This window comes from Amia ocellicauda, chromosome 6, assembly GCF_036373705.1.
Source record: "Amia ocellicauda isolate fAmiCal2 chromosome 6, fAmiCal2.hap1, whole genome shotgun sequence".
Classification (NCBI taxonomy): Eukaryota; Metazoa; Chordata; class Actinopteri; order Amiiformes; family Amiidae; genus Amia; species Amia ocellicauda.
Genome location: NC_089855.1, coordinates 46,396,009 through 46,406,665, shown reverse-complemented (window position 1 = coordinate 46,406,665; position 10,657 = coordinate 46,396,009). Strand labels below are relative to the sequence as shown.

At 40.8% G+C, this 10,657-nt stretch overlaps 1 pseudogene; it reads right to left on the bottom strand.

The window, feature by feature from the left end:
• Positions 1 to 3,424: 3,424 nt before the first annotated feature.
• On the bottom strand, positions 3,425 to 5,694 carry LOC136751887 (interferon-induced very large GTPase 1-like; annotated as a pseudogene).
• Between the last annotated feature and the right edge of the window lie 4,963 nt (positions 5,695 to 10,657).

Here is a 10,657-nt window from a genome sequence, read left to right as displayed (position 1 = left end):
ATATTAAGACTTAATATCTTATTACTTACTTCTTGTACTGCTGTCGATACAGCTATCTCCAGCTGAGTCTCAGACAGTGACTGGCACAAAATCTTCTGACACTCCTCGCCGAACAACGTCGCCCGACACTAAGTTGACACAGGTGCTCTGCAATGTCCGTGTGCGTGTTGTGTTTTAAAATCATGTCACAAATCATCTTTCTGTATGCTTCCAAAGACATGGCTCTAAGTTCTCATTCAACAGTGCGGGGAAAAATTATTTCCAGGTGACTAATTTGGCTTAAGAAAAAAAGGTGCAAAAAGTCATAAACAAAAATCTGAAAAGAAGTCAATATTTAATTTTGTGTGCAGCATTTTGTGTATACGGTTCTAATTCCAATTTTGGTATTCAACATTGCATTTTAAAAATACAACAACAGTTTGTTTTTTATTTTTCTGGTCATGGTTAAAAAATTTAAAAGGAATGGATGCAAAAGTACACTGACCTTGATATCAGCAATTATGGATTAAATGTCACAACGGCTTGCCATACAAATAGTTAACTAAATAGTGATGTTTTGATGTGAAATCAGTTTATTTCAACATGCCTGTTCTCAGCAGGAGAACCCTGACCCCAGAGGGCCACAGCTCCTGGGCCAGAGAGAGTGTCTCCACATCAGAGAAGCACAAATTACAGGGGTAATATAGACAGCAGACTGGTTCAGTGTAGGTCCTGTTAAAGCATGTGCAATAGGATCTATAACTGGGATCAGAGGAGCATGATCTGGGTGGGTTTACTGGACTGGCATTGGGTTCTATGTGTGTCTATATAGTTATGTTTTTTTTAATTCCAGCCCCAGTTGTTGTCACCTACTGAACCTGACCAATCAGCGAGGCTGGAATCAGAAAAATCATTTGTTGCTCAATTAAGAGTTAATTAGAGCTCAGCAGAGACAGGAGTCCCACCAAGGCCACTGCCTGTATAGAACCACACCAGTTTATACAGGCATTACAATTGCAATTAAACACCCACTTGCTCTCCCCCTTAGCCTCCATGCATATGAATGTGAAGCGGGGGGTTGGGATGTGATGTCGGATGACAGAGTCGCTCTTTTATGGATAACCCAGCTGTGTGCAGACTGATTTCTGCTAACAGTTTATTTACACAGACAGCGCTCTGTTCACTTGCTCATCACAACTCCTCACTTCCTGTGGAAAGTGGCCATCTTATATCCGCAGCCTTTAGAGATTTCATTTTCTTTTCAACATATTGCTGTTAGTGTTATGATTGATAGGAATAATACAGGTTTACAATTGAGTGAGCTTTTCAAGTGCAATACAACAGCTTTCACTGCTGACTCCCCATAGATGCCCTGAACTGCACAAAATGCTACAAAATGTTTGTGAGTATCAGCATTTCAAGAAACCTCATCCGCTCTTTAAGAGTCCCTTGGCTGCTGGCAAATATTATTATTATTATTATTATTATTATTATTATTAATTTCTATGGTACCTTTCATTACAAATCATCTGAAATTAGTTTACAGATAAAAGATAATGATGGAGAGCAGAGGTGGGCAGCACCACAACACAAATACAACACTAGACACACAGCAGTGATCAGAGAGATGAGCTCAAACTGAGGAGACAGGAGATGAGATTAAAAACAACACACTTCCATTAGAGAGTTTGGAAATCGCCTCCAGCCCTACAGTGACTCTGAGTGCGCTTCTGCTCTGAGCCTCCAGTAGTGGCTCATAATGAAGACACGAATCTGCGATACGGACTGGTACTGAGGAAAACTAAACCACAATGATAATGATGCTAATAATAACAAGAACAAACTGTATAGGACATAAAATCAAGCTTTTCAATCTCTGCACAGTAAATAAAAGAAGATTTAAAATCAGAGCCTTCTGGAGATGTGAGCTGTTTGATGAGCAGTCTAACAATCTTCCTCCTGTAGGATGATACCATTACCACAAGGGGGCACTGTATTCCAATTGCAATTCCAGCTCCAGAGACAAAGGGGGTTCTGGTTGTCATGAGCATTTCTGATCTGAACAGCCCAGAGTCATTAGCTTAACCGATCACACACCCTTTTCTATTCCCAGTGTGTAAAACTCTTCACAAGGATAACACAGATCCAGATCTATAATTATGTTTTGATCAACTTTACTTTTATCTGGACTTTTCCTGGTACAGTAAGTTTAAATTACAGATATAATACTGTTACTGCCTTACATTACGTGCATCATTTTCTGTAATGGAAAGAGGTGAGAATACTCCAGTTTGAATTACATTAAATATACCTACCGCTGCCTTGACCACACTGCACCAAGCTGCCTTCAGTCACTCGTCTCTCCATACATCCCCTCCAGACCACTGCGCTCCTCCAGTGCCAGAAGGCTAACTCTGCCTCCTCTTCACTCTCCTTCCTCCAGAGCCGCTCCTTCTCATCCCTGGCCCCTAAGTGGTGGAACGACCTGACCACCGAAGTCAAAACAGCAGAGACCTTGACCTCATCCCGGCGCTTATTCAAGACGCATCTCTTCCGACAGCACTTGTAATATTAGTCCTCTATCCCTGATAGATAGCACTTCACAGTTTTATTATGCTTCTCGCGTTCTTGATTGTTTTCCTCCTTGCTCCCTTTCCCGTAGCCCTCGTCTGTAACCCTACATCTTGATAGCACTTAGCTTTCACCGTCCAGGATGTAGGAAGTCACTTAGTGTACTTGTGTAAATTGTAAATTGGAATTTGTAAAATGTATTTTGAATTGCTGTTTTAGCCAAATTGAATTTGTAATGATTGATGCCTTGTACTTCTCTGTATTTTTGCACTTTGTTTGCACTTATGTTGTAAGTCGCCCTGGATAAGGGTGTCTGCCAATAAATAAAAATAATAATAATAATAAAAATATAAAAATATGACATTTTAAATCCATATCTCTGCTATCCAGATTAGAAATGTTGAAACACTGGCCCCAGGGCTGATTCAGTTTGCTGAGTGGAGGGCCAAACAACCTACAGAAGGCCATTAACTCCTCGAGGTCTGGAGCTGCGCACTCCTGGACAAGATCGTAAAGTATCGTAGATACAAAGCACCTTTCAGCTCCCTATGATGCACGAGTATTGTGTGGACACTTCCATAAACCAGAGAGAACTTTGTCTGCAGTGACCTACCCATTATATACAGCTCTGGGAAAAATTAAAGACCACTCCAAGTTCAGAAATCAATGTTAAGTGGTAGGAGGGAATTGAAAATGAAGGGAATCAGAAGTTGAGCTGTGTAACCGTTTTATGTTTATTTGTTTATTTTGTCGCTTGTGGGACTGGTCCTCTTTGTTTCCTCATCTAGAGTAAATAAAACTCCCTGTATGTACAAGTATTCACTTGAGGTTTTTGTTTTTGAGAAGTGATCCGATATCAGTGTTGACATTGTCGTCAGCTTTGGAGGTGAATAATTCCCCTTGAGGTGCATCTGCTCTGTATCCAGAAGAAGCTGAACCTCTGAGTCTTCACCTCCAGAGATACGATTCTCAGGAGACACACGAGACTCAGACCTCGGCCAGACTGGGTTAGAATTCAAAGCATGTATTGACACAACAAGCTAAGATGAAATAGTTGATCTCTAATACAAATGTAACTACATTTTATATGATGTTACACGCATCATGATCCATTTCAGCTATTATATCTGTGTGTTTCAGTTTAAATTAATGTAACCTGAACTTTTATACTACATTTTTTTTTTTTTAACAGCAAATCTATCATTAATAAATCATATATAAACACAAAGTCCTCATTCAGCAGTGCTTCCCACAGGTCCTGAATATGATTTTTGAAAGGCTTAAATGTTTGCTTTGAGCTGTTTTATTCTGTTTCAAGCATGAGAATTGTGCATTTGAGTTCTTGAACATTTTCACTGTAGCGTGGGTTATGATGGCTATTGGTGGATTACCTTCCCACAGCTGAGCACAGTACTGTGCATCTCTCTCTACATCAAACCTGATGACGTAATTTAAGTTCTCCACAGCATCTCTTCCTTCGCTGCTATTTGTGACATTTCATCTATTGTTTCCTGCAAACGTCTCCTTCCTTCAATGGTCTTCTCTCCAGCTGTGATGTCTGTAACATTCTGTTGCACAAACATGCAGCTAGGAGTCAGTCTGACCTGCTTCATCCTGAGAAACGCCTGCACTGTAATCGGAAGGATGTCCTGCATTTCTACAGTATTTTCTCCCATTATGTTTATCAGGGTCATGTTACCCAGACCAATGACAAATGTAGCTAGTTCATTTTCATATTTGTGGGCTGATTTCCCTTTGGTGCTCAAAGCCCTTCAGTATCTATTACCTCAGATTTTGTTCTTCTTCTTTCACAATGACCAGCTGCATGAAGGCTCCCCAGGTACATCTGCCAGAACTGACAGGAAACTGCAGTCCGAACATTGCATTCAGCATTGTGGACTTCCCAGAGCTCTGAAGGCCAAGAACAGACAGCACAAACACTCTCTGATCTCCCAGTCTCTCGGCGACTTTGCCCAGAACAGAATCTATCCACTTCAGAGGGATGTGAGCAGTGTCTCCGTCCATCAGCTGCAGTGGAAACCCAGAGATCAGCAGGTCTGCAGCCAGGGCAGGGATAGATGTAACGCCCATCTCTGCTGCTCCAGGCTGGGACTCCCAGGCCTCATAGATCTGACCCATCTCTCTCAGGATGTGCTCCAGGCCAAGGGATGAAGTATCCAGCTGCACTGATTTGTTCCAGTTCATTCTCATTTCTCTTCAATGCATCTGACTTGTTATGTTCTTGTTTTAAACTCTTGACTGCTAACCACTTCTCAGTGTATTTCTGAGGTCTGTCAGCTGGTCTGAGCCATGGTCATCTTCCAATTCTGTCTCTGACTGCGGGTGTCTTATAAAGGCCTTCATGAGGTCACTGAGATTACAGTCTCTCTGTCAGCTCTGAATGTTTTCCATCTCCTGCTCTATGTTACTCCAGGTCTGTTCAATGTCTCCACAACGGAGACTGAGTTATTTTCATCTTCTGTCCAAAGTCATGGCAGGAATTTATTTTTTATCTGGGAAAGCTTCACTCTTCACTCACCTCTGCACTTTTCTTCTCTGTCTGGCAGTCCTCACTCTCTTCATCAAATGTGAAGTTTGGGCATTTTTCAAGACTGAATCTTTTATTTGTTAAGCAGGTCTTAATTGTTTTTTTTGAGTTCCTCAGTAAACAGCCTGGCTCCTGTCTTTCAATCTTACTTTAAACTTATTCTCATTTTTCCCATCCCTGTCATCTTCAGTAAGCAGGCAGATCAGAGGCTTGGGGGACTTGAGAAACTGCTGTAAGATGTTTTTTAATTTGTCATCTAGATTCAAGTCTTGTACTAGGACAACATTGACAGTCACAGCTTGAACCATGAACTCCCTCTGCGGCTGGTGTTCTCCTGCATCACCACGGAGATGCCACACAGTCATCCTTGACATCATCCTCCCAGCAAGACAGTACCAGGTGATCTCCACCACCCCATCCAATAAGAGGCGCCTCCTGCTTCTGCCTGGGCAGTGTCTGTGGAAGAATGTGTCATGTCTCCTGTTGATCAGGAAGTTCAGCAGCTGGGATTTAGAGGAGAACACAGAGTGCAGCCTGACACCATTGGGGTCACAACCAGTTTTTTCTTTACTGAAGAAATTGAACAAATCAGTCATGTCTTTTCCATGAATTTCTTTTCTACAGACTCTGTCTTTTCAATTTTTGGCTGCATTGCTCTCCTCTGACAGTCAGGTGTCTGACTCTGTAATCCAACATCAGCAGCTTTTGCAGGTAAGCAAAGGCCAGGTCCTTCTCAGTCTGGGGTTTGCGCTCCTTTGATGAAGATTTAGTTGGGGATATTGATTTGGGGATGTTACACAATCTAAATACATTTCTGTATTTCCATAAAACTCCTAAAATCTTAGAAAGCTGTCAGTGATACAAATGCTCTCATTCCATGCCCCCCCCAATTATAATTTATATTTCTTTAAGTCCTAGCACTTTACAAAGATTAATTCACTTACATACTTGTCTGTATTTCACTTTTCACACTTTTATATGGCCATTTATATTTGTAATACAAGAAACTTGTATTACACGATCTACTCACTCAAATGAATGATCCTGAATCAATGTAGTTACAGAAGATTAAAATAACGCCCTCTTTCCATTTCATACGATTTTACTAGTTATTTAAAATGTACTGTATATTGCTACTTTGTTATAAAAATGTGTAGTTCTGCAGTTGACGACTTTTTAAAACTTACAAAGTATAAACACATCTTCACACGTGACACCCCAGTCTGCACAATCAGGCATCAATCATTACAAATTCAATTTAACTAAAACATAGCAATTCAAAATATAATACATTTTAAAGTTCCAATTTACAATTTACACAGGCAAGTACAGTAAATGAGGTCCTACATCCTGGACGGTAAAAGCTAAGTCCTGTCAAGATGTAGGGTCACAGTCAAGGGCTACGTGAAAGGGAGCAAGGAGGAAAACAAATCGAAAACACAAGAAGCATAATAAAACTGTGGAGTGCTATCTAGCGGGGATAAAAGGACTAATATCACAAGTACTGTCGGAAAAGATGCGTCTTGAGTAAGCGCCGGAAGGAGGTCAAGGACTCTGCTGTTTTGACTTCGGTGGGCAGGTCGTTCCACCATGAAATCTAATTCTAATTTTTTTTCCCCTACCTCTGAACTCCAGATGTTTGGCCATGGACTCTCCGTCTCCAGCTGCAGTGTTGTCTCCACTATCTGCCTCAGATGCAGTTGATGTTGAACTGCGCAGTCATTATATTTTTTTGCCATTTGTACATTTTTGTATTAATGTGTTTCCAAAATAATGCAGCAGAGATTCCTGGTGAGATTGTTTCCCACTCATTGGCATTTTGGAGCTGCAAGTTACTTGCATGTTTTTATTTTACTGTAATTATCACCTCACATAAACTGCTCCATATTTTGGTCTGAAACTGGCCACAGAGTCAGAGGGACACTAGTTAGAGAACCAATGCCAAACTGTGATCACAATATGGTTAGCTTTGAGGCATTCTTTAAAAAAACAAGGACCAAGTATAAAACAATGGTCTACAATTTTAGAAAAGCAAACCTTGAAGGTATGAAGCAGCACATAGAAGAGTTAGACTGGGGCACATTGGATAAAGATTCAGTTTACAATGGATGGTTATATGTTAAGAATATACTACTTGAGGCTCAGGAGAAATCTGTACCAAAAATAGGCAAACTGAGGACCACAAAACAGTGGCCAAAATGGTTTAATAGAATGCAAATATCAGGAAAAAGAAAATGTTGTATAGCGCATAAAAAAGAGCGAGATGAATAAAAAATACAAAGACTATATAGAACTTCAAAGATATGTTAAGAAAGGGATCAGGAAAGCAAAGGGGACTCCACTGTCGAGCTACAGTAGGCTGCCTGCGCTGCTGGGCCTGGGGAGACACTCCACGGCCCTCTGAATCACAGCCCAGAACTCCAGGTCCTGTTCTGAAGGAGCAGGGGGAGTGTTCTTGTTCAATGGAGGGGGAGGGGTGGCCAAGACCAGCTTACTGTAGGATAATACAGGTATACAGAATCAAACATAATGCTATTATGTACATTACTACTGCTGTGTCTAACATGAATGTGTCTTGCACTTAATGCAGTGCTGTGTAGTTCACGTTCCATGAACAGTGTTTTTGAAATGCAATTCTAATTAGAGAAGCTGTGTAAAAGCCTTATTAATTGCCTTTAATTGTTTGTTTTACTCTGATACCTTTTAAATTCAGGGGGAAAATAAAAATAAAAAATAAAAAATATATCTGGCAGAGCATCACCAGGGAAGAAACCCAGCATCTGGCGATGTCTATGGGTTCTAGACTTCAGGCAGTCATTAACTGCAAAGGATTTGCAACAAAGTATTGAAACTCACAATTTAATTAATGATTATGTTAGTGCCAAGCAATGGCCTGGTGTCCTGTCCTGGGTGTATTCCCGCCTTGCGCCCTATGCCTGCTGGGATCGGCTCCGGCTTCCCCGCGACCCTCACCAGGATAAGCGGTTTCGAAGATGGATGAATGGATGGATGGATTACGTTAGTTTGTCCAATTACTTTTGAGACCCTAAAATTGCGGGTACCACCAGTAGCGGACTGGCCATCTGGAGCACCGGGAGAAGTTTTTTTTTTTTTTTAATCAGTGGGCTCAATCAATACTACTTTGGGCCGGCCCAGTACCGGTATAACCTCCGAGAGATCATCCGGGGCTTCCATTGGCTTATAGTCAGACTTCCCTGAGCGACACAGGGCTGCAGCCCTGAGCCCCGCTGCATCCCTCAGACATACTGACAGTGACGTGGCCTCCACAAGTCCATTCTGATTTGTAAAACATAATGAATAAAAAAAAACAGAATAAAAAGCGTAAAGGGAGGGCTGAAGATCTAAGGGAGGAAAAAGCAAAGTCACTTGTGACTGAAGCTGCATCAAGTAGGAAGTTAACCAACTTATTCAGTGGCGCTTCTAGTGCCGATGTGAAGAGGATGCTGCTGGTTCAAACGGGAGCAGAATAAGGAGACGGCAAAGTCAGAGCTGTGGCCGAAGCGGGAGGCAATGGGGGGCCGGGCAGAGAAGGAGACAGATAACACAACATCAATATTGTGCTGCTAATAGGGATGTTACTAGTTTACATTTTAAAAGTTAACAAATTGATAAACGTTTATTTTCTCTTTATTCTGAAGTCGAATTGGGCGAATCCGCCCAAAATTGGGGCATCTATTACTAAGTATTAATTTATAGGGAAACCATTTGTGATAGAGACATGCTTTTTAGTTGCATAGTTGAGATTTGGCTGAAAAGAACCACATGCGTTTTGTTTCTGTCACATACTTCCTGGCATTTGCGCAAATGCAGAACATGGGCATGGTATTGACCAATGGAAAGGATGTTACTGTGGGCATCAGCCATTGAGATCTGATATTTTATACCCAAATCACAAACCGCAACTCTACGAATATCTAGTCAATCCAAAGACCCTGCATCAGCTCTGGAACTCTGCTGATAAGGCAACAGGTGTCAGGTTATGCCCTGTAGTGTATAAGACACATTTATTAATTAAATGCATGATGATTCAGCCTGAGTATAAGCTATTGCTTCCACTATGTTGCTATATTTATAATCTGTCTCTAAAACAACTGCATTACAACTGACTTGTTGTGTTAAGCTACTTTTCTCCTGCCCAATTCATGCTAGACAAATTAAGTTTTATTAGTATTATTATTCATTCATTCATTCATTCATTCATTTGATCAAATGGAGGGGCTGCTGCTGTTCTAGCTATTATACCATTTGAATCCAGGCTTCAGATAGAGATGGGATGTTGACAACAGTGTGTTGTGTATAACTCTTACAGCAGCTTACAGAGTGTGTGTGTTGTGTAGCACTCTGACAATAGTACTGCATTAGTGTACAGTAATAGCTGTGATGCAGCTGGTGGTAGTATTAGGGGCTGGCGTGTGACTGTTGCATGTCGACAGGGCCGGATGAGTATCCGTGGGCCATTTGTGGTGGGCCGGTCTGGGTGAAAGTCCAGGGGCATTTTTCAGTCCCAGTCCGTCCCTGGGTACCACATATACAAATGGGTGTAATTCCTACACCGTTAACCCAATCTGGATGTAACTACCCACACATTAAAGATGGAAGTTTACACTTAAAGCACATCTTGATGGTTTCCTTTTAAGTCCATTGTGGTAGCATACAGAGCCAAAAGGATGACAATTGTGTCTCTTTCCAAATATTTATGGACCAAACTGTATTTATTCAGGGTTTTGCTTTTATTTGTAAGCTCCCTAAATGTCCAAGTATTTCACTGCTACTGCAATAGCTTTTAAAATATAGTGCTACTTTACATAACACATTAAAGATAATGGGGTGTGTTCATCAAGAGTTTGTACAGCCCATTATCTTTAATGTATTATGTAAAGTAGCACTATATTTTAAAAGCTATTGCAGTAGCAGTAACATACTTGGACATTTAGGGAACCCCCAGGGTTTATATATAATGAAGTGATCTATGCCACCCTTTGATTATACCAGGAGCAAAGGCAACTCCGAATCCAACCGCTTTACAATCCCCGCTCAGATCCCTTTCCAACTAAATGGGAGAAAAACTTAAACAGCAACGTGCATAGAGAATGGCTGCCCCATCACAGGAAAGGGTCTTTATTATAAAATACAGATAAAAACATTTACTGCTTACTTAAAACATGAAATTAACATCTACCAATCGCTATGCAAATAAACTCCTCCCCGATAGCACCCAGAGATACACAATCAAAGGCGTCACTGCTCCTAAATAAAACGTGCTCAAAAGAAACCAAAATACAAATACATTTAAAGTGTTTCATAGAAAATACATAAAGTATAAAAACAATCTTTAGCTTAATAAATATGAAGTGTAACAATAATCCTTAACTTGATAATATAATTCAAAAAGACCACACCCAGAACGGTACAGTGACACCAGAGAACAGAGTAGCTCTTGGGCTACAGGTTATTACATCCTTATCGCAGAAATGCAAAACATTATACACAAGTGTAGATCTTGCTCCAATTCACAAAGCGATATCTAGTCAATTAACA